The 20,684-nt window shown below is 44.1% G+C and overlaps 1 long non-coding RNA gene across 1 annotated transcript; it reads right to left on the bottom strand.

Moving 5' to 3' along the window:
- Positions 1–576: 576 nt before the first annotated feature.
- On the bottom strand, positions 577–19,038 carry LOC125611976. The gene is made up of 3 exons (XR_007342212.1): positions 18,945–19,038; positions 16,638–16,711; positions 577–2,282 (listed from the first exon to the last, which is right to left on the bottom strand). It is a non-coding gene; the product is annotated as an uncharacterized LOC125611976 (long non-coding RNA).
- Positions 19,039–20,684: the final 1,646 nt, after the last annotated feature.

Below are 20,684 nucleotides of genomic sequence, written 5' to 3'. Positions count from 1 at the left end.
ATGTTGTTTAGAAATGAGTTATTTGTCACCATCTTGCTGTAAGCTGTATGTGAGCTAAGCCTAAACCCCAATCCTGTCCTAAGTATGGCACATGAATTTCTGCCCAAGAGTGTCTCATGGAGCTGTCCCCTTAGCCACAGGTAGAAGAGAGGAGATCTCAGAGGACTTCAAAATATTCCTCTGATTACTAATGACTCCCATGCCCTATGGAATGGAGCCCAGCCTCTAAAACACAATTCAGGAGAACCTTTGTGGTCTGGCATCTGCTTATTTCCCCAGCCTCCTCTCCAGGTATTTCTCACCTGGCTTTCCACATAATGCCTCCTTTTAGTGTCTGTGTAGATGAAACAAATTCAGTTTCTCCTACTATACACTGACAACATGGAATCCTTCTGTGGCCAAAGGCATGGGTTTCACCACACACCAAGTCAACAATGTTATAGTGGACATACCAGCTGGGTGTCCTCTAGTGAATCCTGACACTGACCACCTGGGATCCCTAAATCCCTCCTTGAGGTTTGACTAATTTGCTAGAGTAGCTTACAGAACTCATAGAGAAAAAAGAGCTTACTTAGGTTTACGAGTTTATTAGAAAAGATATTTAACAGGATAAAAATGAACAGCCAGATGAAGAGCTATACAGGAAAAGTTGTGGAAGGGTTTTAAGCATCTTCATGGAGTTGGGATACACTACTCTCCAGGTATGTGAGTGAGTTCTTGTTCACCTTCCTGGAATCCCCAGGACTCTGTCCTTTTGGGGGTTTTATGGAGGCTTCATTACTTAAGCATGACTGATTAAATCATCAGCCACTGGTGACCAGGCCAACTTCCAATTCCCTCCTCGCCTCAGAGGTATGGGCAAATCCTTTGAGTGTATGGTTGGTTTTCCCATGGACCAGCCTGCATCCTAAAGGCTACTAGAAGTGGCCAGCCATCAGTCAACCCATTAGTGTCCTTGTAGACATTCATCCCTTTGGAGATACCAAGGACTTTAAGAATTGTATGCCAGGAAACTGGATGAAGCTATTTATTTCATAATATCACAGTAACCCAAATGGGCAGGTCATTGTCCCTGCCTGCCACCAAACCATTGCATATGCTGTCCATACCCAGAGCACAATTAATCCTTCTCCCCCTGTCTATCTGATACTCATCCTTCTCATCTCAACCCAAACACTCTTCCTTCAGGGAGCCTTTCCTGATAGGATCTCTTGACACCAATCAGTCCCCAGCTGAATCGTCGCCTTCCCTCTTCTTGATTCTCCGCCCCCTAGCACTTGCCACATTGCATTGTGGGTGTTTGCTTGTCTCTCTTCCTGGCTAGATTAGCACCATGGCTGGCTCGTTCTAGGAATCTGTAACTATGTGTTTAATGAATGGGGAATGGCACGGTATGGAAGTAACCCCACGGCAGACGGCAGGAATCAGACTTTGGAATGGCACTTAGCCTCACCAGCTTGGCAAGTGTCACTTAAATTCCACAGCCTTCCTCCAGCCAGTTCTTCTCTGTCACCACCCAGGAAACTTTAAGCCTTGAACAACAGGTATGTTATAAAGGGCGATGACCATTGGGAGGTGCATCATGAGATATTTTTAGCAGATTCTAACCACAACTCCTTAGGGGTAAATACAAAACACCCTCAGGTTTACAAGGTGGTAATAGAACCAAAGGGCTGAGATCAGACTCAAAAGGTCAATGAATCCATTCCGCTGCCTCCGGGCAACCTGGCTCAATCACACAAAAGTGGGTGTTTCCTCGTATTATTAGTAGGAGTAGTATTGATGTTAATATTAGTAGCAGTTTAATAATGGTTCTGCTAAAAATAAACAGAGCCTCCTGGGTCTGCCTTCCCAATAGAAGTGGAACACAAAATCTGTTCTCAACAATGTCAGAGTGATCCCTCCATGATAAGAGCGGCAAGCAGGTGTGCTTTTAAAAGTAGGCAAAGAAAATGTTCTAGGGTCAGGCTTTGGAGGAACTCTCAGAGCAGCTGAAGCATGCACAATGTCATGGGAACAAAATCAGGCATTTCCTGTGCTGTGTACAATCAATTCAACCTTTTTCTAAGTGCACAGGGCATTTAGGGTGCTTGCCCATCCATGATTTCTTCTGATCCTCCAACAGCATGGTAGCCTGTACATCCAAGGATGGAGAAGAAGCCGAGGCTAGAACAGGCTGTAGAATTCTTAGACCTAAGTTGAGTGGCTGAGTTCCAATGCAGTGACCAAGACATTTGATGGGCAGTTGGACACTCCTCCTGTTTTAAATTTAGCTTCTCAGTCTGCAAAGAAAATAAGAGATGGGATAGTCAGACCCATATGCCCCATGATCCACATCTCCCACATACACGTAGGCACCTGCTGCCTTACAGGCACCCATCCAGGGTCTGGGAATATAGCAGTGAGCCATCATATCTTTACAAAAATACAGAAAAAAATGCCTTGCCACCCTGGAGCTTACAATCTGTTGCTGTGGAATTTATTAGTATCTGTGAGTGAATATCCGTGGACCTGAAGTTAAACAGTATTGAGTCATAGAGTGAGAAATGTGTACCATTTTCAATGACTTTTCAGTCCTTCAGAGACCTCAAAGGAGGGCTCAAGCGTTCTGACAACTCCTTTCCACCAAAGCTCAAGCTGCAGGATCAATGGAAGATTAATTCCATTGTCGGGCTTTATCCTGTTCGTTAACAGTCCATGTCCATGTAGGGCCAGTGAGCCTCAGTTCCCTTTGGAGATAGTGATATGGTCACTTTGTAAATGCATGCAAATTCTTTTTTTTTATTGACATAAAATAATCGTGCATATTTATGGAGTAGATAGTTTAATACATGTGTCCAAGGTGTAATGATCAAATCAGGGTGATTAGTATTCCTAATTTTTTGTGAAAAAAAAGAAATATTTATCATTTCTTGGTGTTGGGGACCTTCAGACTCCTCTCTTCTGGTTCATTTTGACATGTGTAATGAATTCTCATGAACTGTCATCACCCGACTGTGCTATAGAACATTAGAACTTTAATATTTGAATTTAAAAAAAAAAGACTTGTGAGGCTAATAGAACAGATAGTACACATAGCAAAACCCGAAATGCTTAGCAGGGTGGTGAGGCTAGGAGTCACCAAGAGCAACTCTGAAGACCAGACAAACTAAAGTTTGGGCTTTAAGGAACCACAGCAGGATGACCCAAAGGTTCACTGCTTAATGCTTTAATTAATCCCACACCTGTCACCCTCCCTCCCCCTGCCACCCCTGGACTCAGGGTTCAATGTACCTGCTCCAGGAGGGAAGCCTCAGAGCTAAGTGGAGCCCAACCTCCTGCTGCCCACACTTTTTCTCCCTTATCTTGATCTCCACACTTTCACAGAGGGCAAAGATCACTCACAGGAAGCTCCCTCAAAGTTAATGACTCTTCATTCTCAGGAGCTAGTGGCCTTCTACTGGGAAAGAGGAAATGACCAGTCCCATGGAGCCCAGTTCTCTCCAAGGTGATGGGTCCCCTGCAGACTCAGCTCCAGTCACCTGGGGGCTTTAACAAAATACCAAAATGGCTTGCTGACTATGACAGAGTCATAGTCACTTAGAGGTGGGCCAGGAAAGCTGTGTTTTGTCCCCCTTGGGGAGCTGTTGAGGGCCACAGCCCAGTTGGATGACGCATGGCATTTTTGCCAGAACGAGTGGTTGAGAGGTGACGCCAGCAAGCCATTGAGATGATGATGGTTATGTTAAGCTGTGTATTCAATTGTATATTAGACCCCTGCTGTCCCCCTCAGCCTGCTGCTTTGGAGGTGGGGATTCCTGGAGGATTCGCATTGGTTGGGGAAGTTCCGGAGGAGGGATTTCCGGTTGGTGTGGTGTGTCCCGGGAGAAGGCCGCATGCGTATGGTTTGCGGGAGTTCGGAAATAAAGTTTGTTCCTGCTTCAGTGGCTCTTGATTTGTGCCCAGCCAGACTGCGGCAGGGAGCAAGATGTTAGCCTTATTGTTATGGTCTTGGTTGGAGTTGCTTTCTCAATAGACTTACTCCTTGGCCAAGTGACAGTCCACCGTCATCAAGGTGGTGAGTGCAGTGGCTTAGTACATTGGCTATGGAATTGAACAAACCTGGATTCATATCCTGGTTCCATCACAAGGAAGTGGTTGAATGGCCTCAGGCGCCTCACCGCTCTGAGCCTCAGTGTCTCAGCTGTAAAGTGGGGGTAACAATGGTGACTACACCCCATCAGATTGTTTGAAAGATTCAATGATAACATGGAACAAAAGCACATAGTGCAGGGACCTGCTTGGAGCAAGAACAAAGAACATACTCATCATGATGGATGTACAATTGGATTGATCTTGGTCACCAGAGAGGTCAAAGTAGTTTGGAGATAAGAGAAGAGGAAGGAGGAAAGCGAGAAGGAAGAGGAGACAAAACCATCCTCGATGTCCAGATCTTATTTACCCTCTTTCCCTTTATCACATGAGGTCCTAGGGTTGGAGGCCAAGATTCTAGATCATTCCCACCACCCACTCCATCCTTCTCTGATTTTAACCCTTTCTGGAGGCATGGCCAAATTGCTGAGTGACCCACAGATGTAAGGCAGATGTTTACCAAGAAAAATAAACTGAGCAGACAGAGGAAAACAGTGCCATAATTAAGAGGTCTGGGAAAGCCCCACTCCTTCAGAAGAGATTCTCCTCTGTCTCCCCCACCCCAGCATGCTTCCTTTTTCCTCTTGGAAATGGAGGGGGGGCTTCTTGTGGAGGATGATCAGGTCACTTATTAAGTGGTCCTCTATTTCATCAGATCCCCTTGAATGCCTGTTGGGTGCCCACCGTGCTCAAGGAACACATTGTGTGCTGGGCAGCTGCTGGATCACCTGCTTTGTTTCACAGGTGAGGAACCCGAGACCCAGGAAGATGCAATGACTCAGCTTCCTTCTCACAGCCAGAGAGTGGTGGCACTAGGATTTGGATCCAAGCATCCTGGCTGGCACCACCTTGCCCCATTCCCCACACTGCCTTCCTGGAGGGCACAGCCAGAAGTCTCATGAAGACAGTTGTCTTTGCCTCTGTCACCTGCCCAGCACAATGTCTGGAGCTTGGGGATATTTGGCTGATTGAATGAACACAATAGCTTGGGCACAAAATGCACTATCTCCCGAGTTGAGCAGTGTCATGCAATGGGAGGGGGGAGGTGGCAGTGCTTCTCAAACTGTGACGGCCATCCATCACCAAAGGATCGTGATAAAATAAAAATGCTGATTCAGGGAGTTTGGGGCAGGCTGGGAATTCCGCATCGCTTGCAGGCTTCCAGTGGTCCATACCTGGTCCCAGACCGTCATCTGAACCGTGTACAGCACCCCGGGGCCAACGTGTGTGGATTCAAAATCCAACTCTCCTCTCTTGCCATGTGGGCTTGAGCATTTTGCTTAAACTTGCTGTGCAGGATTAGTGAGTTAAGATCTATGGAGCACTTTGCCTGGTTTCACTTGCACATGTGAATTTGAAATTTGACTGTTATTAGAGGCAGAAAGAGAGGCTTCCTTATCTAAATGGTAAGGCAGCCTTCTTGCCCTGTCCTGGACCTCTGCCCAGGAGGTACGTGCCATTCTTCTCTAGAATCTAGCTAGTCTTGGTTCAAACCATCCTTGAACAGCCCGTACCCCCTCCCCCCCAAAAATGCCAACAGGATGGCCAACAGAGCCCAGGGTGCCCCACGCGGCAGCTGCCTGCCACCATGAGCAGAGCAGCAGAGGCAGAATTCCAGCTGGCAATCTTTTTGTCAATTTTTCCTAAAAGCTTCTCAGAGCTTTCAGGAGGCAGTTTTTATCTCCAAGATCCTGAAGAGACAGGAGGTAACTCTGCCAAGTCCTGCAGATACCATCAGAAAGAAGGTAGGCGCACTTAAGGGGAGTTCTCAGAAGTCATAAATTACAAGTCCTTTGGGGTTATCAGGGTGTCGAGGTCTTCAGAAAAATTGAGAACCAGGTGCCTCATGTGGATTCTTTTTTTTTTCCGTTTTCTCTCTGCTCTCAGCACCCCCGCCCCCCAATTGTCCTCCCCACCGCCTCCCCAGCAGCCTTCCGCCACTGACCATCATTCATACCCAGGCATGAATGGCTGTCAGCAGCTTGAATGGAAGGCAAGTACTTTTGTTTTCTCCAGAATCCAAGTCTTGGCTGAAGGGAACACCCTCCACTGAGAACTGCAGCCATGGGAGAGGGGAAGGGAAGCTGGGTGGTTTTAAGGTCAGAAAGACCTGGGCTGGATTTCAGCACTAGGACCTGGGTAGCCTTGAACAAGCCACCAGATTCTTTCCTGGTAAAGTGGGGTTAATACCTCCCAGGCAGGGGGGTTGTGGGATTGGAGATAACGTACAGGCACCTCCTAGGCTAAAGCCTGACCCTGGCAGCCCTGTGATTATGACCTGCTGGGTGCCCCTTTCCTGACCTGCCCAGGTAGGACTGAACCCTTCTCCTTTGATCTCAGCCTGTCTACTCCACCATCTTATCCTGTAGGCCTTCTATCTGTCTCTGCTTCTTCCCACTGTAACCCAGTGCGGGCAGGCCCCCTGTCTGATTTATCTGGGCTCTCTGTGTCCCACACAGAGCTGCAGTAGTAAATAGAGAAAGCTGAATTCCAGTACCTGACTTTTACAGATGAGGGGCAACTGTCTCAGCAGCCTAAGCAACTGCCCCTGTTCATCCTGGGAGTCGAGACTTGGTTGAAAGAAATGGCCAGAGAGGTAAAAGGACAGCGGCGGCCATCAGCCCCCCAGAGACTGCAGGTCGCTCTCTCTAGCGAACAATCTCAGTGTGATCCCAGGCTTCCCTGGGCGGGCCAGGTCCTGGCATGTGCGGGCAGGGAAGCACTAAGCTCTGGGTTGGGCATTTTCTCAATTGTTTCATTCTCTTATCTGCAGCAAGTTAGTGATTAACTGCTCTTTGAAAGTTTCCCAGCCTCCCCCGAGCTCCCCAGGTGGCCACTGGGTTGGAGCAGGAGAACCTGAGTCAGGGTCCAGTTCTCACCACAAGAGAGGGGACACCTGAGGCACAGCCCCTGGTCACAAGCACCATCTGATATAAGGCCGAGAGGTTTGGCACTGTGCTGATTGGCAGAGGTTGCTGGGATCGGCACCAAGGACCCATGTGTACAGGAGCTGGTTCCTATGTCTGTTTTGGGGGTATGGGAATAACTACAGGGACCTGGGAGAGATACCCCACTCCCAAGAGCTTTCTGCACAGACCTGACCCTGAGCGGCTTCCATCAGATTAGAGCTCCATTTACAGAGGCTCCTAAGTCTGAAGGAATCACTTCCCACCCCTCCTACAAGCCCCGCCCAGCTGGGCCACTCTACAGAGGAAGCAGCTGACTAACCAAGCAAGCATCATCCAGAACTGTCCAGGGGACACAAAGACCATTTCCTCTCAGTGTGGGCTCTTCTGTCTTTTACTTTCTGTAACTCAAGGAAGTTTGGTCTTCCAGTGAGGGACTTTCAGGGAAACCAAGGAATCCTTAAAACTACCAACCAATAAGCTGTTTTTAAATCCTTGGGGTATAAATCGAGGAGTGGGATAACTGGGTCAAATGGTGGTTTCATTCCAAGTTTCTAAGGAATCTCCATACTGCTTTCCAGAGTGGTTGCACCAATTTACAGTCCCACCACAAACATGTGACGCAGCCACATCCGTGTTTATAGCAGCTCAACTAACAATAGCTAAGCAATGGAACCAACCTAGGTGCTCTTCAACAGATGAATGGATAAAGAAAACATGGTGTATATACACAATAGAATATTACTCAGCCATAAAGAAGAATGAAATGATGTATTTGCTAGTAAATGAATGGAACTAGAGACAATCATGCTAAGTGAAATAAGCCAATCCCCAAACACCAAAGGCCAAATGTTCTCTCTGATTTGTGGACACTAACCCAAAACAAGGAAGGTCAGGAAGGGGAATAATAGAAAACCATTGGATTAGACAAAGGGAAACGAAGGGAAGGGAGAGGGAGGAGAATAGGAAAGACAATAGAATTAATCGGTCATAACTTTCTTGGCCTTGTATTTGTATATATGACCAAGGTAACTCCACGTCAAGTACAACCACAAGAATAGGATCCTAAATAGAATAAGTCACACTCTACATATATATAATCTGCCAAAATACATTCTACTATCATGTATAAATAAAAAGAACAGGTAAAAAAATACCAACCATAAGAAAAATGATTGGGGGCACGTATCTACATGCATTTTTCTGGAGACGGGTTTCTATACTCAGCCAAAGTGACTCAGACCTTGATATTTTCGCTGGAAACCTCTTTACTCACTTCCTGCTTGTTTCATTGCTTTTAATGGGGGACAAACCTTTATCAGGATGCAGGAGACCCTGCCTGCTTCCGTCACCTTCTCCTTGGGTCCAGTCCTGGGTCCTGGTGCTCAGGAAGGAGGCCTTCACCCTTGCTATTCCCTCTGCACACCTCCAGCTTGCCCCTGCCCTCTATTCACATTCCAGGATCTAGTCCCAGGGGTCACTGTCCCTGAAGCCTGCCCTGACTTTTCAGGCTGAATCCACCTCACCAGCTTCCCAGTCCCACCTCCCCACAGCACCCCATCATAATGTGACTCACTTTGCTGGCTCTTTATTTAGTGTATAGAATGCAAGCTCCCTGAGGGCAGGACTTGGTGTTGTTCAGGTAGCTCCAGCAGCAAACCAGAACACCTGGAGCGCAAGGAAACCTCAAAAACATCTGTAGGATGAGTGAATGAATGTGCAGCTTTCCGTGCATTCTCAGAGTCTTGGTTGCCAACCTCAAAATTTAAAAACTATTGCTGTAACTTGGGGACCAGCAAACCACAGCCTTTGGACAAAAATCCAATTGCTGTCTGCTTTTGTACAACCAGTGATCTAAGAATGTTTTGTGTACGTGTGTGTGTGTGTTGTTTTATTTTTGTTCTTGTTTTTGTTGTTTAAACATGTTTAAGAGATTGGAAAGAAAATCAAAACAGGAATAATATTAGCAAATGTGAAAATTATATGAAATTCAGATTTCAGTACCCACAGCTGAAGTTATATCAGAGCAAAGCCAATGAAGTTTTATGTATTCTCTGTGGCTGCTCATGTACCACAGCAGGATTCAGTAGGAGGGACACTTTGGCCTGCGAAGCCGAAAATATTGACACCTTTACAGAACACATTGGCTCAACTCCTGCTCTAAGAGAGGTGGGGTGGAATCCAGTTAGACACAGAAAAGCATGTAGGAAGCAAAAAGAAGAAAAATTTTTAAGAGAAAGAAGAAAGGAAAAGAGAAACAGGAAGAACATTTTATCCAGCACTTTGTACCATATTTGATCATTTACCTACTTTATTTCTCAGCTCTAGATAAACTTTCAATAGAGGGAAAATATTTGATCATGAACCCTCCACCCCTATACTCTGGGCTTCCTCTGGCCCCTGTTGCCTCTGACCATCCAGCCTGCTGTCTTGTCTTAGAGCATCCAAGGCTGACTTTCCCTGCCCTCCTCATCCCCCCATAGCGTATCCTGTTCCGGACATTTACGTCTGCAGGGATCCAAGTTTGCTTGTCCATCTTTCTCACTTAATGTCCTGCTACATGACAGCAGGAATGAAGACAAGTTTCCTCTGTATTATTTCTACCTACCGCCCCGGTCCCATTCATGCCATCCAGTGCAGAATCTGGCCAATAAGAGGAACTCAATAAATATTTGCTGAGTGACTGAATTAGAAGACCAACCACACAAACTTAGCTCAGTTAGCCATAGCTTTTCAGGGCAAAAAGTCCCAGTGGTGGGGGAGGGAGGAGATCTGCAGAAAAGATCCTCAGCCACAGGGAGGCCTTTCTCAGCTATATCACAGTCCACCCAGAGACTGTTCCACAAAGACCTGAGGACTCTCAGCTGCCCCCTCCTGCACTTCCACCTCTCCTATGGAGCTGCCCAGAGCTCGGCCCCGAAGACCTGTCTTCTCTGCCTCTCTTTTCTATTCTGTCCACAGCATCACTGCTCTTGGCTGGTCCTGAGGAAAAGCAAGTCATTAGGAGGATGGTGGACAGGTCATAGTGGAAAGGGAGGACTGCATTTAGAAACTATACTCCCCTTGTGGTCACCGCAAGACAGGAATAGGAAAAACCAAGCCAGAAGGCTCTGCCAGAAAACATCCCAGCCTGGTCTCCCTGTGAGGGCTGATAACTCCCACTCTTGTGTCTGGTTTGAGCCAGAGGACAGGCTCCCTTATAACAGAGAAGAACGATAAACTCAAGATCTGGGAATCCACAGAGGGCAGGGGGGGGGATGGGAACTGATTACTTTCACAAGTGTGACCAAAGCCCCAGTGAAAGGGACCCCGGGAGACCTGGGCAACGCGTGTCTAGTTCCTTTGTTGTGTTTCTTTGTCTCTGATGATACCATTGGCTAAGGACTTGCCATCTCTTTGTAACTTCCCCATGTTTGTGGCTTCCAAGGGTAACTACCAGTAACTCCCAAGAGACCTCATGACTGAAGGAGAGGCAAAGACTCTCCGTCATGAAGTAAGCGCCAAGAAGAGCCAGAGGAAGAAAAGCACATAGAAACTCAGAAAAAACAGGTAGATCCGGCCTCAGAACCCAGAAGAGAAGAGACAGTGGGCTGGGTGGGCTCCCCTGACTTTCAGGTGGGTTCCCCTGACTTGCAGGTGTGGCCTTGCATCTCCAGGGGTACATCAGGACCTTTCTAAGGATCATCCATCTGCATTTCAGTTTGCAAAATACCACTGTGTCTTCTAGGACTGAGCAACCACTTTTATGCCAGCAAAATTCAGAAAGCACACATTTGCACAATTTTCTTTCATTCAAATAAAAATAGCTTAATTGGTTTAAGTCCCAGGTTGAAAGAAATATATTCTTATGATGCAAATTCACTGCTAAAGGAAAAAGCACAAGAGAAAAATCAATAAGAATAAGCATCGTGGGGCTGGGGTTGTGGTTCAGTGGTAGAGTGCTTGCCTAGTATACATGAGGCACCAGGTTCAGTCCTCAGCACCACATGGAAAAATAAATTGAATAAAGGTATTGTGTCCAACTACAACTAAAAAAGAAATCTAAAAAAAAAAAAAGACTAAGCATCATTAAACACATAAAAACAGCCAGGCAGGTGGTAGTACATTCCTGTAATCCCTGCGGCTCAGGAGGCTGAGGCAGGAAGATCAAGAGTTTAAAGCCGGCCTCAGTGACTTAGCAAGGCACTTAGCTACTCAGTGAGACCCTAAATAAAATATTAAGAAGGGCTGGTGGTTAAGCACCCTTGGGTTCAATCCTCAGTACTTAAATAAATACATAAATATATAAAAATGATGTTCAACCTCACCCATAATCAGAGAAGCACAAACTAATACACAAACTACCAGGTCATTTAAACTGGCCAAATGAAAAGGCCTGATGGTAACAAGCATTAGCAAAGACACGTTGAAGAGGGAATCCTTACCCACTGCTAGCTTAGGAGCGTGAATTGATGCAAACATGTCGGAGAGTGAGTTGTTAATGTTAAGAAAGAGGAAGACGTAATGCCCATGACCAGCAAATCCGTGACAAGATATGAGCCCTGGGAAACTATCACATCACAAGGTGGCAGTGCACACCATCGCATCATTGTTTTTAAAATAAATAACTGGAAGCAACCTAAACAGGAACAGAGAGAAATACACTGTGACAGCATCTTCACTGGTGGCTTCATTCATTCTATCATTCACTTTTCATTCAATAAATCCCCATGAGTGTGTGTGTGTGTGTGTGTGTGAACATGTGTGAGAATCACCAGGGAAGACAGTTAGAAAGCAGAATTCCCGGCCCCACCCTCAGAGAGTCCTGAGTCTTAAATCAGAGAAGGCATCTGAGGAATGGGACCTTTTTATGAGAATGTGGGAGGCCCGTGCCTGTGGTCTTTGAGTCACACCATCTCTGATGGCTCATTCTGACCTTAGATGACAAGTTGGATTACAAAACTAGGTAGATCTCATGTGGTCCCTGGTTACTCATCACTCACTAGGTGGAGAACCCTGAGTTACCTGGATTGGTGGGACACGGGAGCCAGAGAAAGTCCTGCAGCCTCAGGCATCAGATGGAAAGGAAAAAGAGCAGATGAGAGATAAATGAGTGCCAGGAGAGGAGAAAGGGGAGAGAATGGATCTGAGGAGAAAGAAGCCCAGAACACACTCTTCTGATCCGCCTGGACGCAGTTCCACTCACAAATCTTTGTTAATGAAATTTGCTTTGGAACTAACAGGGCTACCCTTCTCCATCCTGTACCTCAGAAGCACTTAATGACTCAATTCAAAAGTTTAAAATTAAAAAAAAAAAAGTCCCAAAGGTTAAGGTGGTAAAGATCTGGGTCACTGCCTTCACAATGACCAAGATTCATGAGAAAAGAAATGGCATTGAACCAAGTTTTTTTTATCGGAAACTTTAGTCAATATTATGTTTACTTGTCCAGGGAAGTAAGTATTTATAGGGAATTTAGCCAACCTTTACCTAACCCTTATTCAGTTAAACACCAGAAAAATAGTCATCACCTTTCCCAAGTTTCATAACTATTATATCTACCATGCACGTGTTATTCAGGACTTCAAAACTCCATGATCTACGTGCCATTAGGACATGGTCTCTAAGCATAACGTTATGCTTCTTTGGTGAAAATGTTTTGGGAGTATGAAGAGGCCACACAGGCATTTTAGGAGCTGCAAGTGCCAGTTCAGAGAGACTTCTGGTTAATACAGAGGCTGCTGTAGAGAGAGGTGGGCTTGAAAAGCGATGCTCACTTACTGGGCAGCACACCCCCGCAGGGACAGAATCCAAGAAGTGAGAAATCGAAGGGAAAACGACGCCAGCCTCTGATCCTTGTCTTGCACATGAGGGGACTGTGCTCCATAGAGGAGAAACACTCTCCTGGGTTCAGCCAATGGCGGTGCCAGCTGGAGACCGGATGAAGGAGTGAGAAGCTGGGTATTCTCTGCTCCTTCTCTGCCCTGGGCCCACGGAGTACCACTCTCATTTTACAGACTAGGGAACAGATCTATAGATGCTAAAGTGACATACCAGTGCCACACAGCTGGCTACTGGGCAGGAGCCAGGAGCCAGGTGTCTTGTGGCGGTGTTAATTTCCCTATACTGTTCAGACTCTTCTCTCTGCCTTCAGTCCTTACCACCAGAAGACATTCTTCCTGGGTCACAGGAAAGATTCATTTGGGTCTCATTTGCACCTGATGAAAAGGTGCTATAACTATGCAAATGGCACACCCAAAAGAGTTTGAGGGAGTATTCATTTCTATTCTGGTCTTTAAAAGAATACTTTGCATTTGAGTCAACCAGGCTTTGTTGGTATTCTTAAATCCTAGGACAGCATTGCTCAAGTCAGAATTACCTGAGAGGACTTAGGGAAGGTGCCTTAGTCCATTTGGACTGCTATTAAACCGAGCTTACAAACAACAGAAATTTCTTTCCGTTCTAGAGACTAGCAGGCACCAGCAGAATCTGTGTCTGGAGAAAGCCAGCTTCCTCATTCATAGATGGCCATCTTCGCATGTGTCTTCCCAGGGTGAAAGGGGTAAGGGGACTTTGTATAAAGGCACTCCCCATGCACAAGAGATTGGGTCTCATGACCTGATTACCAACCAAAGGCTCCTAATACCATCACATTGGGCATTAGCATTGTAACATATGAATTTGAGGAGGGAGGACACATACCTTCAGTCCACAGTAGTGGGTATTCTGGTAAAAACACAGATTTCTGGACCCTAATATCATTTACTGAAATAGAATATCTGGGAAATGGAAACTTGGATGGTGTGATTTTAATTAGCAACCCAGATGATCGTTATGAAAACAAATTTTGAGGTCCACTGTTCCATGAAACAGAAAAGCATTGTCTGTGCCCACAAAAAGGAAAGATCCTAAGGTGACTAGGGAGCTGATTTCTGACCAGCTTCCATACCCAGTACGGGGAACCACCTAGTAGGTGCTGGGCCTAGTCCGAGGCACTGACAGTACATGATTACTGTACTCTTTAAAGCAATGCTGTGATATAGTTAGTATAATTCCCATTTTACAGAGGCAAAGTCAAAGACTCAGATTAAATAACTATCTCTAGGTTACTCCACTCTGACCCAAATTCCAGTCAAGTTCTGCTTGACTCTGAAATCAGGCTCTTGTCTGTCCCATCACCCAATCCATAATGAAGCCCATTTCCATCTCCAGATGACCTTGGAGACTAGCTCTGTGTAGGGCATCCTCATTCTGTTCTCCAGAGAGCTCAGCATTTCCTTCCTGCTTTCTCTTAAATGGAGCTTTAGTGAAGCAGCAAAGGGTCCAGGTGAATGCTGTTCTAATTCCCTCTTCCAAACCTCCAGGATGGGATCCTGGTACCTGCAGCTTCCAGGAGTCCTTTGATTGTCCTTCTCTCTCTCTCTCCCAGGGTTCTTGGAAGCTCTTCCTCCCCTGCACTTGGCTCAGAAACTTGGCTTTGGAAAGTCTGAGCAGTAGACGCCTACATCAATTCATCTAGAGAGGTTCCGAGGGCAGCAGCCCATCTGTTGGGCTTATCAGAAATGTTAAAAAAAATTAATAGCATGAACGAACATGTGTGTGATCACGGCGCTTGACATCTGAATGATCTTGCATCACCTGAGCGGCTTTTTATTTTTTTCCCTCTGATACTTTGCTCGATATATCTGGTCATCATTTTTCTGCTGACACTGCTGTTTCAAACCACAACCAGAGAGGCTGACTAAGGCAGGAGCAGGCTCGGGGATTCTCATATCAAACTGATCCTTTGAGGGATCAAAAGAGGACGGCAACCCGTAAGAGAGTGCTGGATGCTACCCCATGGGTTCAGTGTTCTCTCCTTACCCTTCCGGATAGTTGTTGGCCCCCTGCCTGCCTGTTTTAGTTTTATATGCATGTCTTAGTAGGCATTTGTCAGGTATGTGATGCTGACCTGGCAGTTTAACATAGCACAGACTTATGTTTAAATCGAAATCAGTCATTCAGTAGCTGTGTCTCCTTGAGAATGTTAACATAATCTCTCTGAGCCAAAGCTCATTCATCAATAAAATAAAGATGATAATAGCTTTTTAAATTGTAAAGGGATGGAGAGAAATTAATTTTATATAAATCAATGATCTCAGGACAGTTTAGTTATCTCAGGACCTAGCTTAACACTTCTTCTTTCATACATCATATACTATCAATCTCCTGTCTATCCATCCGCTCAGTATCCATCTATCCTTCCATCCAGCCACCCATCCATCCAATATTCATCTACATTCATCCAAAATCCATCCACTCATTAAATGTCCACCATTTGCAAACCATCCACACTTCAAGGTACCAGAGGTCATTGTGGTAAATAATAAAAGAGAATAAAATCATGGCATTTGCAGGTAAATGGATGGCATTGTAGAAGATAATGCTAAGTGAAGTTAGAAAATCCCCCAAAAAACAAATGCCGAATGTCTTCTCTGATATAAGGAGTCTGAGAGCATGGGAGGAATAAATGAACTCTAGATAGGACAGAGGGTTGGGAGGGGAAGGGAAGGGGCAGGGGGTTAGCAATGATGGTGGAATGTGATGGACATCATTATCCAAAGTACATGTATGAAGACATGAATTGGTGTGAACATACTTTATATACAAACAGAATAATGCATTCTGCTGTCATGTATTTAAAAAATAAAATCAATTAAATAAAACAACAACAACAAAACAAACAAAAAACCCCCGCAAACCAAAAAAAATAAGTCCCTGCCCTCCAAGAACTTATGAACTAGTGATAGATGCATATAATAAGCAAACAAAGGCATTTATAATACATTGTTATGTAGTGATGAACAGGAACAATAAGGCAGAGTGAGGTGAAAGAATGGCAGAGGGGACAGGGAATAGCACTGTCATGGGAAAGGTGGCCAGAGAAGATCTCTATGTAGAAGTGACACCGAAGACAAGATGTGGACGAGATGAGAGATTAAAACAGATGGATAACTGGGGGAGGAATGTTCCAGGCAGAAGGAAAAGCAAGTGCAGTGACCTTGAGGTCATTATCCTTCTTTATTTGGGAACAGGAAGGAAACCTAGGTGCCTTGAACACAGGGAGCCATGCAGAGGCAGCAGTAATGGCGGCTAGGGAAGAAATCAAGAGGCAAAAGACATAAGAGAAAGGTAGGAAGGAAGATAGATATTCACTTATTCATAATGTTTCCATATCATCGTCAGAACTCTGAAGGGTACTATGACAGACAGAAAGAGGGCCGAGCCAGAGAATTTATCATTGATAAACCCTAAACCATTAGACTTGTCGAGGAGGAAAGTATCTAAATAATGAGATAAGAAAATAACCGATGTCATAAAAGAAACGTGGGAAGTCTTATAGGAGCCTGAAAGGGAGAATCTTTGCCTCTCGTAGCCACTCCTGCTCCCAGCAACTTGGGAAGATGAATGAAAGGGATAATGTTCACACAGAGACGGGACACTACTGTGCTCAGGGATGCACTTGACTTACAGGATTTCGGCAATGAGCTGAAACAAAATCATCAGACACTTGAGAAAGGAAACAAACAGAAATTCTAGCATCCTTTCATTTTAAACCCCAACAACAAAAATGAAAAACTCACCAGATGGTTTGGACAGTGAAGCCAACATAGGTGGAGGAGAATTCGCCAACTTTGCTCCGTCAGAAGAGACTTCCCTGGGGAAAAACAGAGACAGAAAATATAAAGATGAAATGTGCATTGAGCAAACTCACTTGTTTTAGGAGTCCTAAGAGAAGGAAAAAGAACAGCAAAAGAATATCCCAGAGTTAGGGAAGGAAACAAGCAAAAAAAGCAAAAACTATTAAGAAAGAGAAAAAATAGAATGGACAGGATTTAATCGGTCAAAATCGGGTTCCGTGAAATGACTGATAAAGTTGATAAACTTCTGCTAAGACAGATCAAGACAAGAAGTGATGAAAGCACAGATAATGCTAGTAATGAAAGAAGAATATCATTAGTGTCACCGATGTGAGCAAGGTAGGAGAGAATGTTCAAAGAAACTGTCAACAAATTTCAAAATTAGATGAAATAGGCAAACTCCTACTGACCAAAATTAACAAAAGAAGAAATAGAAAATCCGAATAATCCTATAACTATTAAAATGATGGATTTTTAGTTAAAAATAAACTTGTTAAAATGTGGAGGTTTGTTGGCTTCAAGCAAATTTTCTTTAACGGTTCAAGATTTAATGTTAACCTTACACAAACTCTTTCAGAAAACACAATAAGAGAGCACACTACCCATTTTATTTTGTGAAGCTAGAGTAATACCAAAGCCTAGTAAGAACAGCATAAGAAAGAAAACCACAGGCTAATTTTGCTGGTGAATATAAGTTCAAAAAGAGTAAACAAAATACTTATGAGTCAATACATTATGAGCAATATATAAAAAGACAAGCCCATCATGTCCAAATTGGGCTGTTTCCAGGCTGTTAGTTTAAATTCTGGTATAAAGGCTGCTTCATCATCAAAAAACCAGTGCCAACACGCACAATGGCACACGCCTGTAATCCCAGCAGCTCGGGAGGCTGAGGCAGGAGGATCTCGAGTTCACAGCCAGCCTCAACAAAAGTGAGGCACTAAGCAACTCAGTGAGACCCTGTCTCTAAATGAAATACAAAATAGGACTGGGTATGTGGCTCAGTGGTCGAGTGCCCCTAAGTTTCATTCCCGATACCCCACTTCAAAAAATATCAGTGCCATTCACCATTTTACCAAAGGAACAAAATCACATGAATGCTTTGACTTAGGATTTTTTTTTTTTTTTACTTTAGAATGGTGTAAATGTGATACACATTTAGTAGAAACTGTACTTAAAATTTTGCATTTTGATCTTTCCTTGGGGTAGTAATATGCAGTATGATACTCTCTCAAGATGCTGGAGAGCAGCAGTGAGCCACAGCCCCAGGCAGCCCTGGGACCACAAGCGGAAACCACCTACATGGTGTGTTACTCTGTGCCGCTAAGCTATGATGTGTGTGTATGTATGTGTGTGTGTGTGTGTGTGTGTGTGTGTGTGGTGCTGAGGACAGAACCCAGGGCCTCGTGCATGTGAGGCAAGCATTCTACCAAGTGAGCTATATCCCCAATCCATTAATGCATTCTTGACTCATTATTTTCAACTTATAATGGATTTACCAGGACATAACCCCATTGGAAGTCTATGAACATCAGGTACCATCTCAACATAAGCAGGAAAAAGCATTTGCTAAAATTCTACATCTATTTATTCTTAAAAACTAGGCACATAAATAATCTGGTGAAGGTTATCTGCAATAAAATCTGTGATGGCCAATATATTAAAGTGAAACCTTGAAAATGTTCCCTGTGAAAATGTTCACACCTGTTCAGCACTATCTACCTGTCCCATAAGGGTAAAGGCAAGAAAGAGAAATAAAGACACAAGGATGAAAAAAGGAAGAAATAGAATTGTTGTGGATTATGTGATTACCTACATGGGAAAGTCATGGGAAGCTACAGATGATTTGTAGGATTTAGCAGAGTTTCACAAGGTTGCTGTATATAAAGTCGATATAGAAAAATGTATTAAATTACAACATACCAACCATATGGTATGTTGTAATTGAATACATTTTGGATTTTTTTTTCTTTTTTTATTAATAGATTTAAATTAATGGATTGGGAAACTCACTATTTTAAATGTCAATTCTCCTTAGATGGAGTTATGGCAGTCCCAACAGAAATTTTAAAGGACTTGAATGATTTCTAAAATTTAAATTCCCAAGGTTCAAGACCAGCCAAGACCTTCTTAAAGAAGAAGCATAGAGTTGAAGGACTTGTTCTTCCAGGTGTGGAGTCTCCCTATTAACCTGCTATAATTAAGACTGTCATTTTTATTCAGGGAGAGATAAATAGAGGTAGACATTACCAGTATTTTCCAATATCTGAGTAACCTCCCCTCCTGGCGCATGGCAGGCAACACATCACATCCCTTTGCAGGTGGGTGGAGCACTCTGGTCCTGGCCAATGAGCTGTAAGAGGAAGGGGATGATGGGTGATGTTTTCAGGGTGAGTCAATAAGAACCTCATGGACCATTTCCCAATCTCTCTTCTCCAGATGGAGAACATCCCATGGGGCAGATACCTCGCCTTGGGAAGGACAGTTGTCCTGATGCATCTCCTACATCCCCAGTGACCTTAGTGCGAAAAAGAAATAACTCTGATTTATTCATCCTTGAAATATTGAAGCTGTCTGTTACCCAAAAGAAAGCATAGCCTGTCCATTTCTGTCCAACATACAGATAGACCAGTGGAACACAGGATTAACCAGAAAGAGATCCACCCATCTGTGGACTTGAGTTTTCCACAAAGAATGAAACTGCAGTGTAGTAGGGAAGAGATAGTTTGGTTACTCCAGGATCTCCATTCAAAGATAGAATAGGACTTATACCTACTGCATGTCACACCAAAATCAATTCTAGGTGAATTATTAACCACCCAGGGCCAAAATGTTCAAAGATTTTAGAAGAAAATACAGGGAATTCTTTATGACTCAGAAAAAAATTCTAGATAAGAACAAAAATCATTACAAAGAAAAAGACAGTTGAATTTTATATTGTCAAGTTTTATAAGGAAAAATATTTTGTTTAGAAAGGAAACAGCACAGGGCATACGTACATTTTAATAGTAATTATCTCTGGATGATTCGATTCCAGAATGAATTTATTTTCTTAATTTATCACTTTTTTTCCCAAATGTTCTGTGATGAATATAAATCTCTTTTATAATGAGAGAGAGAGAGAGAGAGAGAGAGAGAGAGAGAGAAAGCACTGTCTCTTTCTCCCCAACCCCATGCCTCAGGACACAGCAAGAAGGTAGCCATCTGTAAACCAAGAGCAGATCATGCTGGTGCCTTGATCTTGGACTCCCACAGCCTCCAGAACTATTTAATGAGCACCAAAGGGACAAGAGTGGCTGCTAGGGAGAGAGAACTTAAAATGCCATCCCTGTTGGTGAAGAACTCACAGCCCAGGGGGAAGCCAGATGAGTGAACAGCCCATGGTCATGCCTACTCCAGTTGACCCTCCTGGATACCTAGTCATCATATCATCAGAGTCAGGTGGAAACATTCCAGAGTACAAGTTTTCACGGGGTTAAAGCAACAATTCACCTACGGGGATGGGTCTGAATCACTTCCATGGCATTTTCTTGGAAACTCCATCACCTGGGAGCTGAAGGATCCAGCAGCTGCTGGTTTTGTCCCTGACCTCATGGGGCCAGAACCTACAGGAGCAGTGATCTGCTTCTCCTCCATCAACACTTTACCATGAGAGACACAGTAAAATCAGACACGTATTTTAAACACTGACTTGTATTTTATATATCATCGTAGCATGCGATTTAAATAAATTTTCTGTCTTGGTGTTTTAAAAAAATATTAGCTAAGAACAACATGATATAATGAAAGATGAAATACACTCAAATATTAGTTACAAATGCACCTATTTGTCCATATTTTAGATTTATTTTCCCTATTAATTGCAGAGGAAATGTGAATATGGTAGAAAATAAGGATAAAACAAAAAAAAAGTAGAAAGGAAGAGGAAAACCGAATGCTACCCACCAATGTTACTATTTTTCTTAATTTGTTTTTTAATTGATTCATAAA

Source organism: Marmota marmota, unplaced genomic scaffold, assembly GCF_001458135.2.
Source record: "Marmota marmota marmota unplaced genomic scaffold, marMar, whole genome shotgun sequence".
NCBI classification, from domain to species: Eukaryota; Metazoa; Chordata; class Mammalia; order Rodentia; family Sciuridae; genus Marmota; species Marmota marmota.
The sequence above is the reverse complement of the archived record's forward strand: the minus strand, read 5'-3'. Positions and strand labels throughout refer to the sequence as shown.